The sequence below is a fragment of the Bufo bufo genome, chromosome 9 (assembly GCF_905171765.1).
Source record: "Bufo bufo chromosome 9, aBufBuf1.1, whole genome shotgun sequence".
In the NCBI taxonomy this organism is placed as follows: domain Eukaryota; kingdom Metazoa; phylum Chordata; class Amphibia; order Anura; family Bufonidae; genus Bufo; species Bufo bufo.
In genome coordinates, this window is record NC_053397.1 from 36,469,627 (window position 1) to 36,493,212 (window position 23,586).

At 47.1% G+C, this 23,586-nt stretch overlaps 2 long non-coding RNA genes across 2 annotated transcripts in view; both read right to left on the minus strand.

The window, feature by feature from the left end:
- LOC120978667 overlaps nucleotides 1-23,586 on the minus strand; it is a 526,087-nt gene that overhangs the window by 70,240 nt on the left and 432,261 nt on the right. The window lies entirely within an intron of this gene.
- Nucleotides 2,293-22,137, minus strand: LOC120978669. Its single transcript, XR_005774161.1, has 3 exons — nucleotides 22,088-22,137; nucleotides 12,209-12,265; nucleotides 2,293-2,358 (listed from the first exon to the last, which is right to left on the minus strand). It is a non-coding gene; the product is annotated as an uncharacterized LOC120978669 (long non-coding RNA).

Here is a 23,586-nt window from a genome sequence, read left to right on the forward strand (position 1 = left end):
CCTGCGATAATCACTCATGAAGACAGATGGACCTTAGCATTTCAGGGGGCCCAAGGAAATTCTTGCCCAGGGTCCAAGTGGCCGTACCTTTATAGCGTGTCAGCAGCTTTAATGTCCGACTTTGTATTTATAAGGCCATATTAGCACACAGAAGAATTGTTGCAGAAATTCCGTATTCATATGAATGGCTCGAGCAGAAATCCCCTTGTTCGCTGCCTAAACAAACCCATTCATACGAACGGAACTGGAACTGATATTCTCTTGCAGAAATATCTGCTTTGTGAATGCACCCTAAAGGCACATTCACACAACTGCGCCATGTGTTGCCAGATCCGCAAAACACGGGGGCTGCCCATGTGTGTTCCGCAATTTGAAGAGCTGAATGGGCAGTCCATTATAGAAATGCCTATTCTTGTCTGCGATTGCGGACAAGAATAGGACATGCTCCATATTTTTTTGCCGGGCCGCGGAACGGAACAGAACAACAGATGCGGACAGGATACGGGGTGCTGTCCACATCTTTTGTGGCCTCATTGAAATGAATGGGTCCACACCCGTTCTGTGTGAATGAGCCCTAACAATGAGTATGTCTATGGAGGACACTTACATTGGACAGCTTTTCCACACACTTGGAGGTGAGGTCCCCAGTTAACTGTCAGATAAAAAAAAATATTACACTATTATTATAATGTTATATAACAAGCAGCAATGACGCAAAAAAGACTCTCCATTCTTCCAGATCACTTTCTAGCACTGCCTATATGGATTTATCAATTATGCAAATTTATCAGACACAAATGGACAACAAGGGAAGATGAGACATTTTAATATTTACAAATATTACTCTGCAGGGATACATTTCATCACTGGAATATAGCTCCAACCATAATAGTTCTGTACAAATGTTTCTTTCTGTAATTACCGAAATGACTTCCTTAGGCCTCATGCACGCAACCGTATTTTGTATCCGTGTCAGTGGCACACAGACCCATTCATTTATATGGGTCCGCATCTGTGTGTCCGTTCCACAAATTATAGAACATGTCCTATTCCTGTCCATATTTCTAGTGGCGAGAGTGAGAAAAATGTGGACTGCAGACGGAAGGTGTGGTTTGCGGACCGCAATACGGACACGGTCATGTACATGAGGCCTTAGTTATAGGATCAGTTTTAGGGCTTTTGTTTAAATGTGCTGAAAATAAATAGATTTGGGGAAGGGGCGGGTAACCGTTCTTACCAAATCACACGCCAGGTCCAAAACTGGATTTAAAAGGCTTGTGCCGTGCTGGAAAAATAAACAGAGGAAAACGTAATAATAAAAAATGCAGGTATGTGTCAGCATAAAAAAATAAATGGGGTAAAAGATCCAGTTTCTTTGTGCCACAGTATGACTGCAAAGAAGAGAGGAGGTTGTGCAGAAAAACAAGTTACAAGTCCTCTTTGATTATTTGTGACATAAAAAATGTGTTTCTTGCTATTTGATTTTCAACTGCAGGCTCTACCCCTGTTTGCTTCTGTTTCCTATGTACACTCCTGTTTCCTGTGTACTCTCCTATTTTATGTGTACTTTCTTGTTTCCTGTGTATACTTCTATTTACCATTTTTTTGCTCCTGTTTCCTGCCTAAAACACTATTTCCTATGTACCCTCCTGCTTGCTGTTTACGCTCCTGTTTCCTGTGTACGCTCCTGTTTCCTGTGTACGCTCCTGTTTCCTGTGTACGCTCCTGTTTCCTGTGTACGCCCCTGTTTCCTGTGTACGCTCCTGTTTCCTGTGTACACCCCTGTTTCCTGTGTACACCCCTGTTTCCTGTGTACGCCCCTGTTTCCTGTGTACGCTCCTGTTTCCTGTGTACCCTCCTGTTTCCTGTGTACCCTCCTGTTTCCTGTGTACCCTCCTGTTTCCTGTGTACGCTCCTGTTTCCTGTGTACGCTCCTGTTTCCTGTGTACGCTCCTGTTTCCTGTGTACGCTCCTGTTTCCTGTGTACGCTCCTGTTTCCTGTGTACGCTCCTGTTTCCTGTGTACGCTCCTGTTTCCTGTGTACGCTCCTGTTTACGCCCCTGTTTCCTGTGTACGCCCCTGTTTCCTGTGTACGCCCCTGTTTCCTGTGTACGCCCCTGTTTCCTGTGTACGCCCCTGTTTCCTATGTACACTCCTGTTTCCTATGTACACTCCTGTTTCCTATGTACGTTCCTGTTTCCTGTGTACGCTCCTGTTTCCTGTTTATCTTCTAAATTGTCTCTGACTTCAAACTAAACAGTCAAATATAAAGCAATTATAACAAAAACTTACAATAATTTCCCCAATTATTTCAACTGACATTCCGACAACACTGCCAACTGCAGCTCCAAGATGTCCCTAAAATAAATATAAGACTGAAATTCACAACATTATTTTTAACACCTTGAGGACTGGGCCAATTGTAGCCCTGAGCACATGAATTTATTTTTATTTTGCCTATTCACATTCAAGCTTCATAACATTTTTTAGAACTTTTTCAACATAGCTGTTAAAAGCGACATGTTTCTCAGAAAAGTCATGCACCAAAAAGAATTCAGGCAACTTGTCTGCAACTTGCTGTCTCGTGGCTACTTTAGAGCTGCAATCTGGCTGTACACAACATGGCCAGGTCACAGGGACGTCCTATGTCACACACAACTTACACTGTGGTCCCTGATGGCAAAGTCACATGCAGATTGCGACCAAAATTCCAGCAGTGTTGGATTATCTGCAATTGTCACATCTGTCACGGAATGTCGTACTGTGACTCCATTGCCAATCATAGCAATGTCGTACGACTTCCCTGTGGCCCTAGCCATAGGCTTTGTTTCTTATAAGACCAGGGCTCTTTATGTAGCTACATATACATTAGCATTCACTTTATATTAGTTTTTATTTGAGTAAAAATGCAGTCAACATAATTTATTTTCAGCATACACCAACATACAACTCCATGCAGGTGTTGTCCTTGGTCAGATTTGAGCTCAGGACCCCAGCGCTGCAAGGCACCAGTGCTAACCACTGAGCCACTGTGCTGCCCTAGTAAGCAAGTTGTAAGCTTACTGTATAATGTGCTTCGGGTATGATGTTACCAAGTGTATGTTATTTCATGTCTTGTGACTTGTTTTAAATTGTGTTTGTGAGAGGTGTTTTACTGTTGTTTTTAATTCATGTTTTTATATTAGACATATTTTTTAAAGAATATCTGGTGCTTATTTTTAATTGTCATAACTCATAACATGTTAATATCAATTTTTTTTTTTTAATAATCCTAAAATACTTCAGTTTTCACACTGGCCACTAATCCTAAAAATAGGCACCACTTCTTGGTCTGTACAGATCACTTTACTTCTGTTATCTGCTTATCATTACTGTCAGGAGTACCATGACAGATATCACCTATGTATTTAAAGAATACAGGATCCACCATTCACAATAGGTAATATCACTGCTTATCTACTCCATCCTGACCTCTGCAGAGAGACTTATGGAGACGTATTGGCTCTGGCTCTGACTTATTAGCTCTTATTGCTCTGTGGGATAACAATATGCAAAGAGGTGTTTCCCAAGGAAAGAGGACTGCCTTGCAGCGCCAGATTGGGGAAGTGGCTCCCTATCAGAGTCAAAATCCAACTTTTTTTAACAAGCCTTTGGACATAACAAGGGAAAATAGCCAAGCCAGAGATAAATCCATAGGCAGTTGTTTCAGGGTGCTGGCCAATGCATCCAAAGCACCAACCCCAGCCATCCAGAATCCTACTCTGTACCGATGAGGGGCAAGCACCCCGAAACATCTGTCTATGAATTGTAGTGGCAAATTCCCTTTAAGAAAATGGGCAGCATAGTGGTTCAGTGGTTAGCACTGGTGCATTGCAGCTCTGGGGTCCTGGATTTGAATCTGAGTAAGGACAACATCTGCATGGAGTTTGTATGTTCTCCCCGTGATTGCGTGGGTTTCCTCCCCTACCCTAGGCCAGTGATGGCAAACCTTTTAGAGACCGAGTGCCCAAACTGCAACCCAAAACCCACTTATTTATCGCAAAGTGCCAACACAGCAATTTACCCTGAATACTACAGTCCAACATAATATATCTTCCATGTACAGTCGTGGCCAAAAGTTTTGAGAATGACAAAAATTTTAGTTTTCACAAAGTTTGCTGCTAAACTGCTTTTAGATCTTTGTTTCAGTTGTTTCTGTGATGTAGTGAAATATAATTACACGCACTTCATACGTTTCAAAGGCTTTTATCAACAATTACATGACATTTATGCAAAGAGTCAGTATTTGCAGTGTTGGCACTTCTTTTACAGGACCACTGCAATTAGACTGGGCATGCTCTCAATCAACTTCTGGGCCAATCCTGACTGATATCAACCCATTCTTTCATAATCACTTCTTGGAGTTTGTCAAAATTAGTGGGTTTTTGTTTGTCCACCCGCCTCTTGAGGATTGACCACAAGTTCTCAATGGGATTAAGAACTGGGGAGTTTCCAGGCCATGGACCTAAAATGTCAACGTTTTGGTCCGCGAGCCACTTAGTCATCACTTTTGCCTTATGGCACGGTGCTCCATCGTGCTGGAAAATGCATTGTTCTTCACCAAACTGTTGTTGGATTGTTGGAAGAAGTTGCTGTTGGAGGGTGTTTTGGTACCATTCTTTATTCATGGCTGTGTTTTTGGGCAAAATTGTGAGTGAGTCCACTCCCTTGGATGAGAAGCAACCCCACACATGAATGGTCTCAGGATGCTTTACTGTTGGCATGACACAGGACTGATGGTAGCGCTCACCTTTTCTTCTCCGGACAAGCCTTTTTCCAGATGCCCCAAACAATCGGAAAGAGGCTTCATCGGAGAATATGACTTTGCCCCAGTCCTCAGCAGTCCATTCACCATACTTTCTGCAGAAGATCAATCTGTCCCTGATGTTTTTTTTGGAGAGAAGTGGCTTCCTTGCTGCCCTTCTTGACACCAGGCCATCTTCCAAAAGTCTTCGCCTCACTGTGCGTGCACATGCGCTCACACCTGCCTGCTGCCATTCCTGAGCAAGCTTTGCACTGGTGGCACTCCCATCCCGCAGCTGAATCCTCTTTAGGAGACGATCCTGGCGCTTGCTGGACTTTCTTGGACGCCCTGAAGCTTTCTTAACAAGAATTGAACCTCTTTCCTTGAAGTTCTTGATGATCCTATAAATTGTTAATTGAGGTGCAATCTTAGTAGCCACATTATCCTTGCCTGTGAAGCCATTTTTATGCAACGCAATGATGGCTGCACGCATTTCTTTGCAGGTCACCATGGTTAACAATGGAAGAACAATGATTTCAAGCATCACCCTCCTTTTAACATGTCAAGTCTGCCATTTTAACCCAATCAGCCTGACATAATGATCTCCAGCCTTGTGCTCGTCAACATTCTCACCTGAGTTAACAAGACGATTACTGAAATGATCTCAGCAGGTCCTTTAATGACAGCAATGAAATGCAGTGGAAAGTTTTTTTTGGGATTAAGTTAATTTTCATGGCAAAGAAGGACTATGCAAGTCATCTGATCACTCTTCATAACATTCTGGAGTATATGCAAATTGCTATTATAAAAACTTAAGCAGCAACTTTTCCAATTTCCAATATTTATGTAATTCTCAAAACTTTTGACCACGACTGTACTTTATCTTGTAACTATAATAACCTGTCTACATTCTGTGCTCTGCCTATGCCGTTCATAGTTCGCCCTGCGCTGATGAAAGGCAGGAATCGTCTAAGGCATATTGGTACACCATAGACTTTTTCCAGGGTATGGGTGCCCACAGAGAGGGCTCTGAGTGCTGCCTCTGGTACCCATGCCATAGGTTCACCACCACTGCCCTAGGCATACTGATAGGGAATGTAGATTGTAAGCTCCACTGGGGACAGTGAGTGATGATGTCTGTAAAGCTCAGCGCTATATAAGTGCAACAAATAAGTAAAATTCCCAATTTTCATGTCGTAAACCAGGGATGTTCAACCTGTGGCCCTTCAGCTGTTGCAAAACTACAACTCCCAGCATGCCCTAATAGCTATAGGCCAGGCATGGCCAACCTGTGGCTCTCCAGCTGTTGTAAAACTACAACTCCCACCATGTCCTGCTGTAGGCACTCTGGGCATGCTGTGAGTTGTAGTTTTGCAACAGCTGGAGGCCCTCAGGTTGGCCATCCCTGCTAACAGCTGGAGAGCCACAGGTTGGCCATCCCTGTCCTAAACCAATTAGGCCTACTTCAAGGACAAACAGATAATAGATATTTTACAAGTATCCCTCGGCAGGACTTATTTTTCCATCTTACATTACAGAACAAGACGGAACCGTTATTTGTGCCCATATTAGGATGGATCAAAATGGAATGCCTCTAAAGGCTTCTGTTTTGCATTCCGTCCTTAAATTCCGTTATATTCCATTATAACCCTGTTATAACGGAACAGTATACTGGAATATACAACGCATATGTGAACCACCCTTAGTCACTTACTAGTATCTCTTCTGCACCAAGTATCTTGTCAACAGAACAGCCAGCACATCCCTGCCAAGGGAAAGAAATACGTCATTCATCGTTACAAAGTAACATATATCAAATCTAGAAATCTCACTACATTGAAAAGTGCGCTAGTCATAAGGTTAAAGAGGACCTCTCACCTCTCACGACACGTCTGTCTTAGTAAACGCTGCAATTGTAGTTCCTATTAAATAACAATTCTGGAGAATCTAATGTTTGTAACTACAGTACAGTCCACCGTTCCTCTGTTATTCCTCATTGAATTGTATAAATAGATAACTGGGTGTTACCAGTTGTGGGTGTGTCCCTGCACATTGACACTGTCCAATCCTTGCTGACAGCGCCAGACTGTGTAGAGATACACCCAATGGATGAAGAGAAATGATAACACCCAGTCATAAATGTGTTCCACAGTTGTTGGGTAACCAGACCCGTCAGGAGGGATAAAAGGTCATCTTTAAATCCAAATTCACTTTACAATTTATGCTGGGCATACATAGATGTACATCAGTCAAACCCAGTAATTTTGGCGGGACCAGACGACCATCTAAGGCAGGGATCAGCAACCTTCGACATTCCAGCTGTGGTCAAACTACGACTCCCAGCATGCACACTAGCTTGGCTGTTCGCACAACTCCCACTGAAGTGAATGGAGTATGCTGGGAGTTGTAGTTTCACAACAGCTGGAGTGCCAGAGGCAGTTGGATTTCAACTTGCCTGATCCTTTCTTTCTCAAGGAGATCCACCAGAGGAGTCTGGCAGCTGCTTTTTCTCCTCTTTGTTTAGAACATATGGATTCTTGGCCAAGCCGAGCACATGGGTGTAGGAACCCCCAAAAATCTGGGGGGGACAGCATTTTTGCTCGCCGGGTATATACTTACAGTTCTGAAGACTCAGGGGTGCTGGCTTGGCCGGGCAGAAGGAGTGTGGGAGACTGTGAGGCCTTTTTCTCCAAGCTGCTCCGGATCAGTGCTCTGGGCTCCGTGCTGGAAGTGGGCACAATAAGAAAAAAATATTTTTCATTACACCTCAGGTCAGACCACCAATCAGACCCCCAATGTTAATCAGACCTCAGCTAACAGCCCCAATAAGATCCCCAATGTTAATAAAACCTCAGATCACACCTCAGCTCAGACCCCAATATGAATGACCTCCAATCAGACCTCAGATAAGAGCCCCATGCCTCATAGCAGCCCCCAGTGCCTCTCCAGCAGTCCCCAGTGCCTCTCATCAGCCCCCCAGCACCTCTCATCAGCCAGTAATAACAGCCCCCCCTCAATCATGTGCCAGTAATAACAGGGCCCCCCAATCATGTGCCAGTAATAACAGGCCCCCCCCAATCATGTGCCAGTAATAACAGGGCCCCCCCCAATCATGTGCCAGTAATAACAGGGCCCCCTCAATCATGTGCCAGTAATAACAGAGGCCCCCCCAATCATGTGCCAGTAATAACAGGGCCCCCCCCAATCATGTGCCAGTAATAACAGGCCCCCCCCAATCATGTGCCAGTAATAACAGGCCCCCCCCAATCATGTGCCAGTAATAACAGGGCCCCCCCAATCATGTGCCAGTAATAACAGGGCCCCTCCCAATCATGTGCCAGTAATAACAGCCCCCCCCCAATCATGTGCCAGTAATATCAGGGCCCCCCCCAATCATGTGCCAGGAATAACAGGGCCCCCCCCCATTATGTGCCAGTAATAACAGGCCCCCCCCCAATCATGTGCCAGCAATAACAGGGCCCCCCCCAATCATGTGCCAGCAATAACCAGGCCCCCCATTATGTGCCAGTAATAACCAGGCCCCCCATTATGTGCCAGTAATAACCAGGCCCCCCCTATTATGTGCCAGTAATAACCAGGCCCCCCATTATGTGCCAGTAACAACCAGGCCCCCCCATTATGTGCCAGTAATAACAGGCCCCCCCCAACATGTGCCAGTAATAGGGCCCCCCATTATGTGCCAGTAAAAAAATAATTAACACTTATACTTACCTCTTTGGAGCGATGCTATGCAGGACTCTTCCGGCCTGTGTCCCGACTCCAGCGCTGTACGGCTCAGGCGGCGCGATGACGTCTTCGCGCCGCCTGCACCGGCCTCTGATAGGCTGCCGGCCTAGTAGTGCCGGCAGCCTATCAGAGGAACACGAAAGGGACACACCTCCCTGCCCTGCTCCTCTGCAGCCTTCTGTTTGTATCGCTGTCCTGAGGACGGCGATACAAACAGTCAGATCACTATGGAGATGAGCGCTTTACTTCCACAATGGAAGCGCTCATCTCAGTGCCTGCCCCGCCGCCGCACGCACTGCCGCTGGGGGGGATTTGACCAAACCTGTCCCCCCCGCATTATTTCCTGGGGGGGATCCGTCCCCCCCGTCCCCCCCCGCTTCCTACGCCCATGGCCGAGCATACATGGGGCACTAGGTGAAATAGCTTGTTTGGTCAACAAGTGGCTAATGTGTATGGTCATCCCTCAATAATGTATTAATACATACCGGTATGGCTTCTCAATTTAAAGTGATTATATTGACGTTTTAAACAACAGATACTGGGGGTAAAGTCTGTGATCAGCGATAACTCATTGGGCAGAACCTGTTTCTTTCTCCATTGAGTTATAATGGGTCAGACAAGACTTAGTCAGGTATCAGAATTTCTTTTGTGCTGAATGCAGTACTGAACCTTTCTATCTATTCTGACAGTCAAAAACAACTAAAGCCTGAAGAAACAGAAATAACAACAGAGCCCAAAAAGTAATTTTGGATTTATAGATAATAGAGGATTCAATACAGTTTTCAATACAGTTTTCCATAAAAAGATTAAAATATAAATGTGCTGCTTAGGCCTCATGCACACGACCGTATTTTTTCACGATCCGCAAAACGGGGTTCCGTTGGTCCGTGATCCGTGACCGTTTTTTCGTCCGTTGGTCTTCCTTGATTTTTGGAGGATCCACGGACATGAAAAAAAAGTCGTTTTGGTGTCCGCCTGGCCGTGCGGAGCCAAACGGATCCGTCCTGAATTACAATGCAAGTCAATGGGGACGGATCCGTTTGACGTTGACACAATTTGGTGAAATTTCAAACGGATCCGTCCTCCATTGACTTTCAATGTAAAGTCAGGAGTCCCTATTATACCATCGGATCAGAGTTTTCTCCAATCCAATGGTATATTTTAACTTGAAGCGTCCCCATCACCATGGGAATGCCTCTATGTTAGAATATACTGTCGGATATGAATTAGATCGTGAAACTCATATCCGACAGTATATTCTAACACAGAGGCGTTCCCATAGTGATGGGGACGCTTCTAGTTAGAATATACTACGAACTGTGTACATGACTGCCCCCTGCTGCCTGGCAGCACCCGATCTCTTACAGGGGGCTGTGATCCGCACAATTAACCCCTCAGGTACTGCACCTGAGGGGTTAATTTTGCATATCATAGCCCCCTGTAAGAGATCAGGGGCTGCCAGGCAGCAGGGGGCAGACCCCCCTCCCTCCCCAGTTTGAATATCATTGGTGGCCAGTGTGCGGCCCCCACCCCTGGCCCCCCCTCCCTCCCTCTATTGTAATATCATTGGTGGCCAGTGTCCGGCCTCCCCCGACCCCCCCTCCCTCCCTTTATTGTATTATCATTGGTGGCCTGTGTGCGGCCCCCCAGCCCCCCTCCCTCCCTCTATTGTAATATCATTAGTGGCCAGTTGCGGCCTCCCCCCCCGATCATTGGTGGCAGCGGAGAGTTCCGATCGGAGTCCCAGTTTAATCGCTCTGGGGCTCCAATCGGTAACGATGGCAACCAGGACGCTACTGCAGGCCTGGTTGCCATGGTTACTTAGCAATATTACAATATTACAAGCATCATACTTACCTGCTACGCTGTCTGTGACCGCCCGGGAGCTCCTCCTACTGGAGGAGCTCCCGGCCGGTCACAGACAGCGCAGCAGGTAAGTATGATGCTTCTAATATTGTAATATTGCTAAGTAACCATGGCAACCAGGCCTGCAGTAGCGTCCTGGTTGCCATCATTACCGATCGGAGCCCCAGAGCGATTAAACTGGGACTCCGATCGGAACTCTCCGCTGCCACCAATGATCGGGGGGGAAGGGGGGGGGAGAGGGGAGGCCGCACACTGGCCACCAATGATATTAATACAATAGAGGGGGGGCCGGGGGGGCCGCACACTGGCCACCAATGATAATACAATAGAGGGAGGGGGGGGGGGCCGGGGGGCCGCACACTGGCCACCAATGATAATACAAGGGAGGGAGGGGGGGCCGGGGGGGCCGCACACTGGCCACCAATGATAATACAATAAAGGGAGGGAGGGGGGGCCGGTGGAGGCCGCACACTGGCCACCAATGATATTACAATAGAGGGAGGGGGGGCCGGGGGGGGGCCGCACTGGCCACCAATGAAATTAAAACTGGGGAGGGAGGGGGGTCTGCCCCCTGCTGCCTGGCAGCCCCTGATCTCTTATAGGGGGCTATGATATGCACAATTAACCCCTCAGGTGCAGCACCTGAGGGGTTAATTGTGCGGATCACAGCCCCCTGTAAGAGATCGGGTGCTGCCAGGCAGCAGGGGGCAGTCATGTACACAGTTCGTAGTATATTCTAACTAGAAGCGTCCCCATCACTATGGGAACGCCTCTGTGTTAGAATATACTGTCGGATATGAGTTTTCATGAAGTGAAAACTCATCTCTGAAAAAGCTTTTATGCAGACGGATCTTCGGATCCGTCTGTATGAAAGTAACCTACGGCCACAGATCAAGGACGCGGATGCCAATCTTGTGTGCATCCGTGTTCTTTCACGGACCCATTGACTTGATTGGGTCCGTGAACCGTTGTCCGTCAAAAAAATAGGACAGGTCATATTTTTTTGACGGACAGGAAACACGGATCACAGATGCGGCTGCAAAACGGTGCATTTTCCGATTTTTCCAAAAAAACGGAAAACGGCACAACGGCCACGGATGCACACAACGGTCGTGTGCATGAGGCCTTAGGCTGAGTTCACACTTCAGTTATTTGGTCAGTGTTTGTGAGCCAAAACCAGGTGCAGGTCAAAAACATGGAACATTTGCACATCTTTCCATTACACCTGATCTCTCAGTAGGCTTCACTACTGGTTTTGGCTCACAATAAGGCCTCATGCACACGACCGTTGTGTGCATCCGCGTCCGTTCCGTTATTTTTCACAGTTTAGCGGAGGTCCCATTAATTTCTATGGAGCTGTGAAAAAAAACTGATAGTCCTCCGTTTTTTCTCTGTGTCCGTGATCCGTGATTCCAGTCCGTCAAAAAAATATAACCTGTCCTATTCTTGTCAGTGGAAAACGGAGGACGGACCCATTCAAGTCAATGGGTCCGTCCAAAAAAACGGATGCACAACTGGTATGTCATCCGTGTCCGCGTCTGTGTCTGTTTTTTTCTACAAGACCTTGGTGCAATAAAATTAAACTTTTCATTAACCTTTCTTTTTTTTCCCCTGTCAGACAAAAAAAAAGGAAGACACAAGGAAACACAACTGAAGCAAAATCGGACACGGACCACTGAAGCCAAATCACTGACAGTGAAAAAACACTGTCGTGTGCATGAGGCCTTACTGATGGAAATAACTGACCAAATAACTGAAGTGTGAACTCAGCCCTAATTCTAATAATTAATAATAGCGGTTTGCTCTTCTTACCAAAAAATCCCTCAATTCTTTTTCAAATGCTTCATAGTATTTGAATCTTTTATCCAACTGCAAGGTCAAAAAATACATTAACAGTCAGTTCACTTGGCAGATAGCAAGAAAACAGCACATTTATGTTGGAAGTCAAGTTACAGGGTATTTTTTTTTACAATGTAACAGGATTTTCTTGAGACAATTCCATTTCGCTAAAGGAGTCCATGAATGCTAAACTGATCAGATGCTGTCCCACAGCCAGGATTCAGGAACCAGCACTTGGATCTGAATACTTTTGTAACTGCAAAACATTTTGCATAACCACCAAGTAAAAAGTATGTGCATAGCGCCACCTGCTGTTTTCTCTTTCTGGATCCATGCGAGGTACCGGGCTGGTTCTAAGTTTGTTAGAAAGAGACTGACATGTACTAGATGATGTCTGTTTTTTTATTTTTATTTTATTTCATTGATCATGGGATAACCCCTTTAAAGTTATGGCCAGACTGGGGGGCAGAGCCTTTAGGGGAGGCCAAAATGACTGGGGGTTTGGTTCAGGGAGACCGCAGGGGTTAGGGATAGGCTAGTTTAATTAGAGGGGTGGGTTTAAAGAGACCCTGGGGGATAGGGATTGGCTGATTTGAGTTTAGGGGTGGGGAACGAGGGGTTAAAAGGTTGAGACAGGGAGAAGAAAGGGGCCATTTTAAGTAGTTCAGAAAAGAGATAAGCCACGCTAATTTGGTCTGAACTTACCGGTAATGGAGCAACTGGAGGACACCATTAAGAAATTGAGGGCGGCAGCGGAGGTTCGGGGCCAACTGCAGCAGCTCTTGAGGGGGCATCAGTATCGCCTCAGCCCTCTGCGACTCGGCCGAGGCGGATCAGACCTCTGGCGCGCTTCAGCCCACAGTCCCCTCCGGGCTCAGCGTCGAAGACGGAGCCCTTCAGAGGACCCTTCACGCCGGCAGGCAGCGGGGAAAACGTCCCCCCACACCCCTCTGCATGGAAGGAATCCGACATGTAGGCGGAACCCATGAGGTGGTCGGGCTCGGTCACCTCGGCCTACATCCGGGAGCGGCGTTGGAGCTGGACCAGGCATGGCGGGCACCTTCCCAAGTCCAGGGGAAGAAGGTGCCCCCCAGTGTGAGCAAGAGGTCGGGAGGCAAGTCCAGGGGAAGAAGGGGCATCATGCAGAAGGCCCCCATCACCATCACCCAGGCTACATCAAGGAGGAAGCTCCGCCCTCTCTGAACAAGCCATGGAGGAGATCAGCTCTAACGTCCCTGGCTTGAGCGCAGCCAGGGGACAGCATGTGGAGGAGTTTTGGTCAGAAGCAGGAAGATCACCACAGGGGAGTGGACATCTGGACTCAGGATCTTCGGCTGATGGGGTCACAGCACCCAGGCAGCCAGGTGAGACTTTGTGGGGACCTTTAGCGCAGTTAGCGGCGCGTAATGAGGGGGGGGGGGTCGGAGGTCCCCCGGCAGATTTGGCTATGGGTTTAGGGCAGCTGTTGGGGGGTTTAGCGGGCTTATTAGCGGGTTGGGGTATTGGGGGGATCGTCCCTGTTGCCGGCATGGGGGGTGGCAGGGGCTCATGGAGGGTCCAATATGGTGAGGGGAAGTAGGTTAGGGATAGGGAGTAATGTGGCGTTGGTGCAAACACAGGCGGGTGATGTGACAGATGAAGAAACGGTGCGGTTGGATGACAAAGCAAGAGGTAAGGTACCGTATTTTTCACCCTATAAGTTGCACCGACCCATAAGACGCACCTAGGTTTTTGGGGAGGAAAATAAGAAAAAATATATTTTTAACCAAAAGGTGTGCTTTTGGTGGGTTTGGAACTAATGGTGGTCTGTGGATGGCACTATTACTGGGGATCTGTGAAGGACACTGTTATGGGGGATCTGTGGATGATGGACACTGTTATGGCGGGATCTGTGGATGACGGACACTGTTATGGGGGGATCTGTGGATGATGGACACTGTTATGGGGGGATCTGTGGATGACTGACACTGTTATGGGGGGATCTGTGGATGACGGACACTGTTATGGGGGGATCTGTGGATGACGGACACTGTTATGGGGGGATCTGTGGATGACGGACACTGTTATGGGGGGATCTGTGGATGACGGACACTGTTATGGGGGGATCTGTGGATGACGGACACTGTTATGGGGGGATCTGTGGCTTGCACTGTTACAGGGGGATATGTGGCTGGCACTGTTACAGGGGGATCTGTGCATGGCACTGTTAGAGGGGGGATCTGTGGCTGGCACTGTTATATATGTGCCATCCACAGACCCCCCCCAGCCAATAACAGTGCCATCCACAGACCCCCCAGCCCATAACAGTGCCATCCACAGACCCCCATAACTGTGCCATCCACAGATGTCCCCCATAAAAATGTCATCCACAGATCCCCCCCCCGCCGCTCCAGTATACAAATATAAAATGTCTTATTCAATTAAAAGTGATTTCACATGCCCCCCAACTCCTAATAGTACCGTACATCCTAACCGCTTCAGTACAACGCAGGCAGGCAGGCCGGGCGGCCGGCGCGTCACTCACTGACGTCACTTGCCTGCGCCGCCTACTTCATTCATAAAGTAGGCGGCGCAGGCATGTGACATCAGGGAGTTACGCTGCCGCCCGCCCGGCCTGCCTGCCTGCATTCTACTGAAGAGGTTAGGATGTACGGTACTATTAGGAGTGAGGGGGCATGTTTAATAACTATTAATTGAATAAGACATTTTATATTTGTATACCGGAGCGGTGGGGCTATAGTACATTGACTGCACTGCCCCGCCGGCTCCAGCTCCTCCTTCAGTCCCTCCCTGCTCGCTCGTACATCGCAGCTTACGATGTAAAACTGCCAGCATTCGCCCCATAAGACGCAGGGGCATTTTCCCCCCATTTTGGGGGGAGAAAAAGTGCGTCTTATGGGGCGAAAAATACGGTTTATGTCTGTGCTTTGAGGGCCCGTTGGGGGCCCATTTAAAACAGAAGGTAAGGGAACGAATTTGGAAAAGGGGAATATGTGGAGATTTTTTCTTTGCTCCCATCGGAAAAGTTTAACCTGGATAGGTTGCGGAACGAAGAGGGTAAAAAAGAGGAAGAAGAGAAGTGAAGATATCACTTAATAACACAAACTTTTCAAAACTGGTTACAGGCTTTTACGATACTAGCAAGTGTGATAGGGGAGAAGGCGCCAGAGTGCTGTTTAGTGCTGTTTTGTTATTTGGATGCACTCGGGGAGGCGTATCGGGTGTATAGGGGGGTAGCGTGGCTGCGTTATGGCGAGCTGTTCAAGCAGCGGAAAGCAGTACGTCCAGAAATGAGGTGGGACCTCAAGCATATAGCTTTGTGGTTGAAGGTGACTGCGCCAATAAGGTCGGGGCATTCCTTTCGAGGGGAATCAGGAGGTGGGGGTTAATCCAATGTCGCCACTGCGTCCGCGAAGGGATTGTGCTTCTTGTTCAATGATGGGAACTGTAAATTTGGAGCTAAATGCAAGTTTAAGCATGAATGCTCCATATGTTGGGAATCCCATGGAGCTGCACGGTGCTTAATGGGAAAAAGCCAAAAGGGAGGGGTAGTAATGGCAAAGGGTGTCCGTCTGGAAAGGATGGAGCCGTTCCTAGATAGCTACCCGGAAAAGGAGGAGGCGGCTTTGTTGTGGGAGGGGTTTTAGTTTGGTTTTAAAATTCAGTTTGTTCCAGGGGATGCAGTGTTGTTAAAAAGGAATTTGAGGTCGGCCAGGGAATATCCGGAGGTAGTGGCAGAGCAACTTAAAAAAGAGGTCATGCTGGGTAGGATGGCGGGCCCATTTTTGCAAGTGTCACCACTGGGGGTGGTTCCAAAGAAGGAGATGAATAGGTTTCGACTTATTCATCATCTATCTTTCCCAAAGGAATAGTCGGTCAATGACCGGCCTTGTGTTTCGTGGTCTATACCTCATTTGACGCGGCAGTTGCGTGGGTTAGGAAGTTTGGGAGAGGGGCGTTGCTAGCAAAGACAGACATCGAGGCGGCGTTTAGGTTGTTGCCAGTACATCCGGATTGTTTGCATTTGGGTGCTTTTGGGACGGGGGATTTTTTGTGGATCAGTGTTTGCCAATGGGCTGTTCCTTGTCATGTGCATACTTTGAAGCGTTTAGCTCGTTTCTGGAATGGGCGGTGGTGGATTCGTCTAGTTGTGAGTCCATCTTTTACTACTTGGACGATTTCCTTTGTATCGGTCCCCCGGATTCGAGTGTGTGTGCACTATTGTTGCATACATTGGGTATGTTGTTTGCGGCGTTTGGAGTCCCATTGGCAATGGAGAAGATGGTAGGGCCGGTCTTGGAATTTAGTTTTTGGGGGATTGTGATTGATACGATTAGGATAGAATGTACAGGGTGGGCCATTTATATGGATACACCTTAATAAAATGGGAATGGTTGGTGATATTAACTTCCTGCTTGTGGCACATTAGTATATGTGAGGGGGGAAACTTTTCAAGATGGGTGGTGACCATGGCGGCCATTTTGAAGTTGGCCATTTTGAATCCAACTTTTGTTTTTTCAATAGGAAGAGGGTCTTGTGACACATCAAACTTATTGGGAATTTCACACGAAAAACAATGGTGTGCTTGATTTTAACGTAACTTTATTCTTTCATGAGTTATTTTTCAAGTTTCTCTTTGTTTACAGCCATTGACATGTCGCCGAGGTTAACACGTGAGGAGCGGATAGAAATTGTGTTGATGTCTGGTGAACGCAGTAACCGGGTCATTGCAGCAGATTTCAATGCAAGACACCCTACGAGACTACCCATCTCCCATGCTACAGTTAGCAAACTGCTTGCTAAGTTTCGTGAAACTGGTTCAGTGTTGGATTTGCCAAAATGTGAACGCATGAAATCTGTCTCTAATGAAGAAACATCAGTGGCTGTCCTAGCTTCCTTCAGCAAGAGCCCACAGCGTAGCACTCGCCGCATGTCACTGGAGAGTGGCATTAGTCGAACATCCCTTCGGCGGATATTAGCTACTCACAAATGGCACCCTTACAAACTTCAGCTACTGCAGCATCTCAACGAGGATGACCCAGATCGGCGCACTGAATTTGCAGAATGGGCAAAACAAAAATTGGAACAGGACCCTCAGTTTACGCAGAAGATTTTGTTCAGTGATGAGGCAAACTTTTATGTGGATGGTGAAGTTAACAAACAAAACCACCGCTATTGGTCTGACACTAACCCACTTTGGATAGATCCCTCCAAGACTGTTGGAACAAAAAAATTGATGGTATGGTGTGGTATATGGGGTACAAAGATAGTGGGGCCATTCTTCATCAATGGAAACCTCAAGGCCACTGGATATGCAAAATTGCTACATGATGATGTGTTTCCCTCTTTATGCACTGAAGCTGGCACGTTCCCTGAGTTTTTCCAGCAAGATGGTGCACCACCACATTATGGGTGTCAGGTCCGAGCATTCCTAGATGAACAGTTTCCTGGAAAGTGGATTGGTCGTCGTGGGCCAGTTGAATGGCCCCCAAGGTCTCCCGATCTGACCCCCTTAGACTTTTATCTTTTGGGTCATCTAAAGGCAATTGTCTATGCTGTGAAGATACGAGATGTGCAGCACCTAAAACTACGGATACTGGAAGCCTGTGCTAGCATTTCTCCTGCGGTGTTGCTATCAGTGTGTGAAGAGTGGGAGAAGAGGGTTGCATTGACAATCCAACACAATGGGCAGCACATTGAACACATTTTATAAGTGGTCAGAAACTTGTAAATAACTCATGAAAGAATAAAGTTACGTTAAAACCAAGCACACCATTGTTTTTCTTGTGAAATTCCCAATAAGTTTGATGTGTCACATGACCCTCTTCCTATTGAAAAAACAAAAGTTGGATTCAAAATGGCCGACTTCAAAATGGCCACCATGGTCACCACCCATCTTGAAAAGTTTCCCCCCTCACATATACTAATGTGCCACAAACAGGAAGTTAATATCACCAACCATTCCCATTTTATTAAGGTGTATCCATATAAATGGCTCACCATGTAGATTGCCGAGGTACAAGTTGGTGGATTTAAAGGGGGAGGTAGCGAGGGCGACTCGGTTAAAAAAAAGATAAAATTGCGTGAGCTTCAGTCACTCCTGAGGAAACTCAATTTTGCGTACAGGATTATGCTTATGGGGAGGGTTTTTAGCAATTAATGCTTGGGTGGTGGCGGTGCATGTGCCGGGGGTCTACAACTGTGTTGCTGATGCTCTCTCATTCACTGGCCCCATAGGCAGAAGAGTTTGGGAGGGAGTGTCCGAGTGGTCTGTGGGATCTTCTGGAGGGACAGTAGCAGGGCTCTTCCAGCCAGGCATCATTGGCGCCCGGTACGTGGGCGACATATTTAAAAGCATGGAGCTCCTAGGAAGATTGGTGTAGTAGGCTGGTGGTTGGGAATGTTGAGTTGGAAGTTCCGCTGTTGCTGTTTGTAGGGCATTGTAGAGCGGAAGGTTGGTCGGTGGCAAAAATGAATAGTTACATAGCAGGGTTGGCTTTTGGGTTCAAGTGGAGGAAGATGACAAAGTATTTTTTGGTCACGAGGGCTTTAAAAGGTTGGCGTCGGGTAAGGGCGAAGGCAGATAGTAGGAGGCCGGTGCCTTTTAAGTTGCTTTTGAGTTTAGGTGAACAGTTAAAGAGGGTTTTCAGTTCGCCTTCGGAGGAGCGTTTATTTAGACTAGCGTTTTCTTTGGTGTTTTTGGGGCGTTACGCTTGGGGGAGTTGGTCTGTCCGATGGTTGGGAGGGTTGCTTAGGGATGACATACAGGGAGTGCAGAATTATTAGGCAAATGAGTATTTTGACCACATCATCCTCTTTATGCATGTTGTCTTACTCCAAGCTGTATAGGCTCGAAAGCCTACTACCAATTAAGCATATTAGGTGATGTGCATCTCTGTAATGAGAAGGGGTGTGGTCTAATGACATCAACACCCTATATTAGGTGTGCATAATTATTAGGCAACTTCCTTTCCTTTGGCAAAATGGGTTAAAAAAAGGACTTGACAGGCTCAGAAAAGTCAAAAATAGTGAGATATCTTGCAGAGGGATGCAGCACTCTTAAAATTGCAAAGCTTCTGAAGCGTGATCATCGAACAATCAAGCGTTTCATTCAAAATAGTCAACAGGGTCGCAAGAAGCGTGTAGAAAAACCAAGGCGCAAAATAACTGCCCATGAACTGAGAAAAGTCAAGCGTGCAGCTGCCAAGATGCCACTTGCCACCAGTTTGGCCATATTTCAGAGCTGCAACATCACTGGAGTGCCCAAAAGCACAAGGTGTGCAATACTCAGACATGGCCAAGGTAAGAAAGGCTGAAAGACGACCACCACTGAACAAGACACACAAGCTGAAACGTCAAGACTGGGCCAAGAAATATCTCAAGACTGATTTTTCTAAGGTTTTATGGACTGATGAAATGAGAGTGAGTCTTGATGGGCCAGATGGATGGGCCCGTGGCTGGATTGGTAAAGGGCAGAGAGCTCCAGTCCGACTCAGACGCCAGCAAGGTGGAGGTGGAATACTGGTTTGGGCTGGTATCATCAAAGATGAGCTTGTGGGGCCTTTTCAGGTTGAGGATGGAGTCAAGCTCAACTCCCAGTCCTACTGCCAGTTTCTGGAAGACACCTTCTTCAAGCAGTGGTACAGGAAGAAGTCTGCATCCTTCAAGAAAAACATGATTTTCATGCAGGACAATGCTCCATCACACGCGTCCAAGTACTCCACAGCGTGGCTGGCAAGAAAGGGTATAAAAGAAGAAAATCTAATGACATGGCCTCTTGTTCACCTGATCAGAACCCCATTGAGAACCTGTGGTCCATCATCAAATGTGAGATTTACAAGGAGGGAAAACAGTACACCTCTCTGAACAGTGTCTGGGAGGCTGTGGTTGCTGCTGCACGCAATGTTGATGGTGAACAGATCAAAACACTGACAGAATCCATGGATGGCAGGCTTTTGAGTGTCCTTGCAAAGAAAGGTGGCTATATTGGTCACTGATTTGTTTTTGTTTTGTTTTTGAATGTCAGAAATGTATATTTGTGAATGTTGAGATGTTATATTGGTTTCAATGGTAAAAATAAATAATTGAAATGGGTATATATTTGTTTTTTGTTAAGTTGCCTAATAATTATGCACAGTAATAGTCACCTGCACACACAGATATCCCCCTAAAATAGCTAAAACTAAAAACAAACTAAAAACTACTTCCAAAAATATTCAGCTTTGATATTAATGAGTTTTTTTGGGTTCATTGAGAACATGGTTGTTGTTCAATAATAAAATTAATCCTCAAAAATACAACTTGCCTAATAATTCTGCACTCCCTGTAGATGTGTTCCACGATATGGTTGAATTTTTTTATCCGCCGTTCAAAGACGGATGTGGAAGGAAGAGGGCGTAAGGTAGTGCTGTTCCAGATTCCAGATTGTGTAATGTGTCCACTGCACTGTATGTGAAATTATGGGACAGATTTGAAGAGGGGGGTTCTACCGTTGTTAGTGCATGCTTATGGGTCGTATCTGTCCTGTTTTCAGTTTACAGCAGTTTTTTTTTCAAAATGTTTAGATCGGTTAGAGCTGGGTCAGGCGGGTTACTCAAGCCATTCATTTAGGATCGGAACAGCGACAAGCGGCTCGGTAGGGATTCGAGGATGAGATTATAAAACACATTGGGCGTTGGGAGTTGAGTCGGTTCAGGTCCTATATCCGGTTAAATCAACTCTAATTTACGGAGTTAGCATTACAGTAGCAGTGGGATTTCGTGGCAGTTGTATTGTTCTTTGCTCAGTTTTTTTCTCATTTCAGGTGTGGTACCAGCCCTAGTGTGGATCCTTGGACATAATTACGTTTTTTGGGGGGCTGTGTGGGCAGCAGTTCGGCCGGACGGTCAGCAATTACGTTTTCCACGGTCAGAGGTGGTGGTAAGGTGGTTGGGACGCAGAGGCATGGTATGGGGTGGGGTGTTGCCTGAAGTACACCATTTTGTTAGGCAGGATAGGGCACCTGATGTGTTAGTGCTGCATGTGGGTGGCAATGATCTGACAGCGTGGCCATTTCGGGAATTACTGCAGGAATTTTGATTTGTTGAGGTTGTGGGCTTTGTTTCCGAAGTTAGTGACAGTATAGTCAGATACTGTTCCAAGGATGGTTTGGAGGGGTGCTAGATCGGTGGAAGGGGTGAATAGGGCGAGAGTAAAGGTGAATCGGGTGATGGGTCGCTTCATGGCCAGGAATGGGGCAGTGGCAGTGAGGCCTAGGGAGCTTGAGAAGGATGTTGTTTTTTTCTGGAGGTCTGATGGTGTACATTTAAATGCAGTCAGTTTGGATATGTGGAGTCTGGCATTACAGGAAGGTATCGAGACGGCTTTGAGTGTTTGGAAGGTTACGCAAACTTAAGGGGTCAAGTCTGTGCGTCGGTGGCGGGGTCCTTGAAGTTGGTTATATTCACAGGCGAGGATGATGGGAGTGCTCCACGGTTGGGGCTGGACTCCCAGTTGTGGCGGAATTAAAAAGGGGCCATTCAGTGGTGCTTCCGAGCTGGCTGGCAACGGCTGGAGGCAAGATGGCTCATTCCGGTGGGATAATTTTGTTTTTTGGGGCTTCAAGGACCTCTGGAAGGAATTAATCATTTAAAGAGTTTTATGGTTATATATTTATATGTTGTATGTTAATAAAATGGCTGCTGTGGCCCATTCATTCCAGATTGGTGTCCGAGTTATTAAGGTCAGGGAGGTATCTGGGTTGGAGATGTATCAGTGGGGAAGGGGTCGTTTAAGAGGCAGGTGAGTATTAGAGGGGTCGGACGGCAGGTAACCAATACCTCCGTCACATGTTTTACATTACATTTACTGTACCTTGTTCCTTCTGTGCTTACAGATCAATTTCTTTCCAATTTCCAGCAGTTGCGGGACACTCTGTGAACAAAACACAATCACATGGCAGTCACTGATGAGCAGCACTGAGCATCTAATTGATTTATGCAAAATGAATAAATCATAGTAATAAACAGTTGATGTATGATAACAATGAAGTGGAATATGCAAATAACATATACTGTAAAAGACTAGGACGTGCACATATTCAGACAATTATTCCTGCTATATATGTACAGTGTATACACTCACAGTAAGTTCTTATACTAAGTGCACCCTTGCTGAGTTCTGAAGAGTGCAGGAGCAGGACTCCAAACCAATGCATACAAGTAGAAGGAACTCCAAAGAAGTTCATAGTGATAATTTTATATGTACAAGTCCAAATTTACCACACACCATACACACACTCCTCTGGCAGCGGTTTATCTCCCTGCTACCAAAAGGATCGGGCAATTTAATCCAATGTGTCCAGTCGATATCTCCCCGGATATCAGCTCTCGGGGGACAGTCAGGAAGCTACCATACATATTAGATTGTTGGCCAAACCTGCCAAAATCGAATGTGTATGACCCGCTTAACTTTGGATTGCTTCACTTGCAAATCAACTATCACTCTGAACTTCCTTGATTTCCTTCTACATATATATATATATATATATATATATTCAGCAGGCTGAATCCAGCCTGCTTTTGTGGGAGGGGCGTAGGGGGCTTCTTAAGCTCCGCCGCCCAGCTCTCCTGGTGTACGTCCTCTCTCGCCTTTTCGTTTGGTAGGAGGAGTTGCACCCGTCAGTCCTTTGCTTCCGGCCAAGCTGCCCGCACGTGTGGCGTTTCTGCGCGCCAGAACCCGCCGCTACCCTGGTAAGTTTCTCCTCCAGCTTCCTTTCATCCCCCTCCTGCGTCCACACCACCACCCCGCAGCCACCACCTCACCCCCCACCGGTCCGCTCCTTCGCCTGCCGCTCCTGCCCTGCCTCCATGCGCTCCAGCTGGAGCGCATCACGTGACCGCAGGGCGGAAGTCGGCGGGGGCCGCCGGCACGATCCATCCTGCCCCCCGCACTCGGAATCGCCTTATATAGTCCCCAGGGTCCCCACAGATCCCCCTCTTACCGTGCCACCTCTCCCCGCAGGACCACGCAATGCTCGGCCAGCTCCTTCCATCGGGTCCATCGCTGCGGCCTGCGTCTGGTTCCCCACTCCCGCCCGCCGTGCGTCCCAGCGTGGAACGCATCGCGCGGCCGCTGCGGGTCAGGGGTCGGCGGGGTGGGGCCCGGCTCCAGCTTTCACTCCTGCTATCTGTTTGACCGCTGCCGCACGTGGGGACAGGGTTGGATGTAGGGGGCTTATCTGTGCAGCGCCCCTACATCACCGCACTTGATTCCCCACAAATAAATTTCCATAATATAGCTAGTATTGATTTCCCACGCAGTATTGATTTCCAGTCCTGACCACCTCAGTCACACATCAGCATGCATGGCAG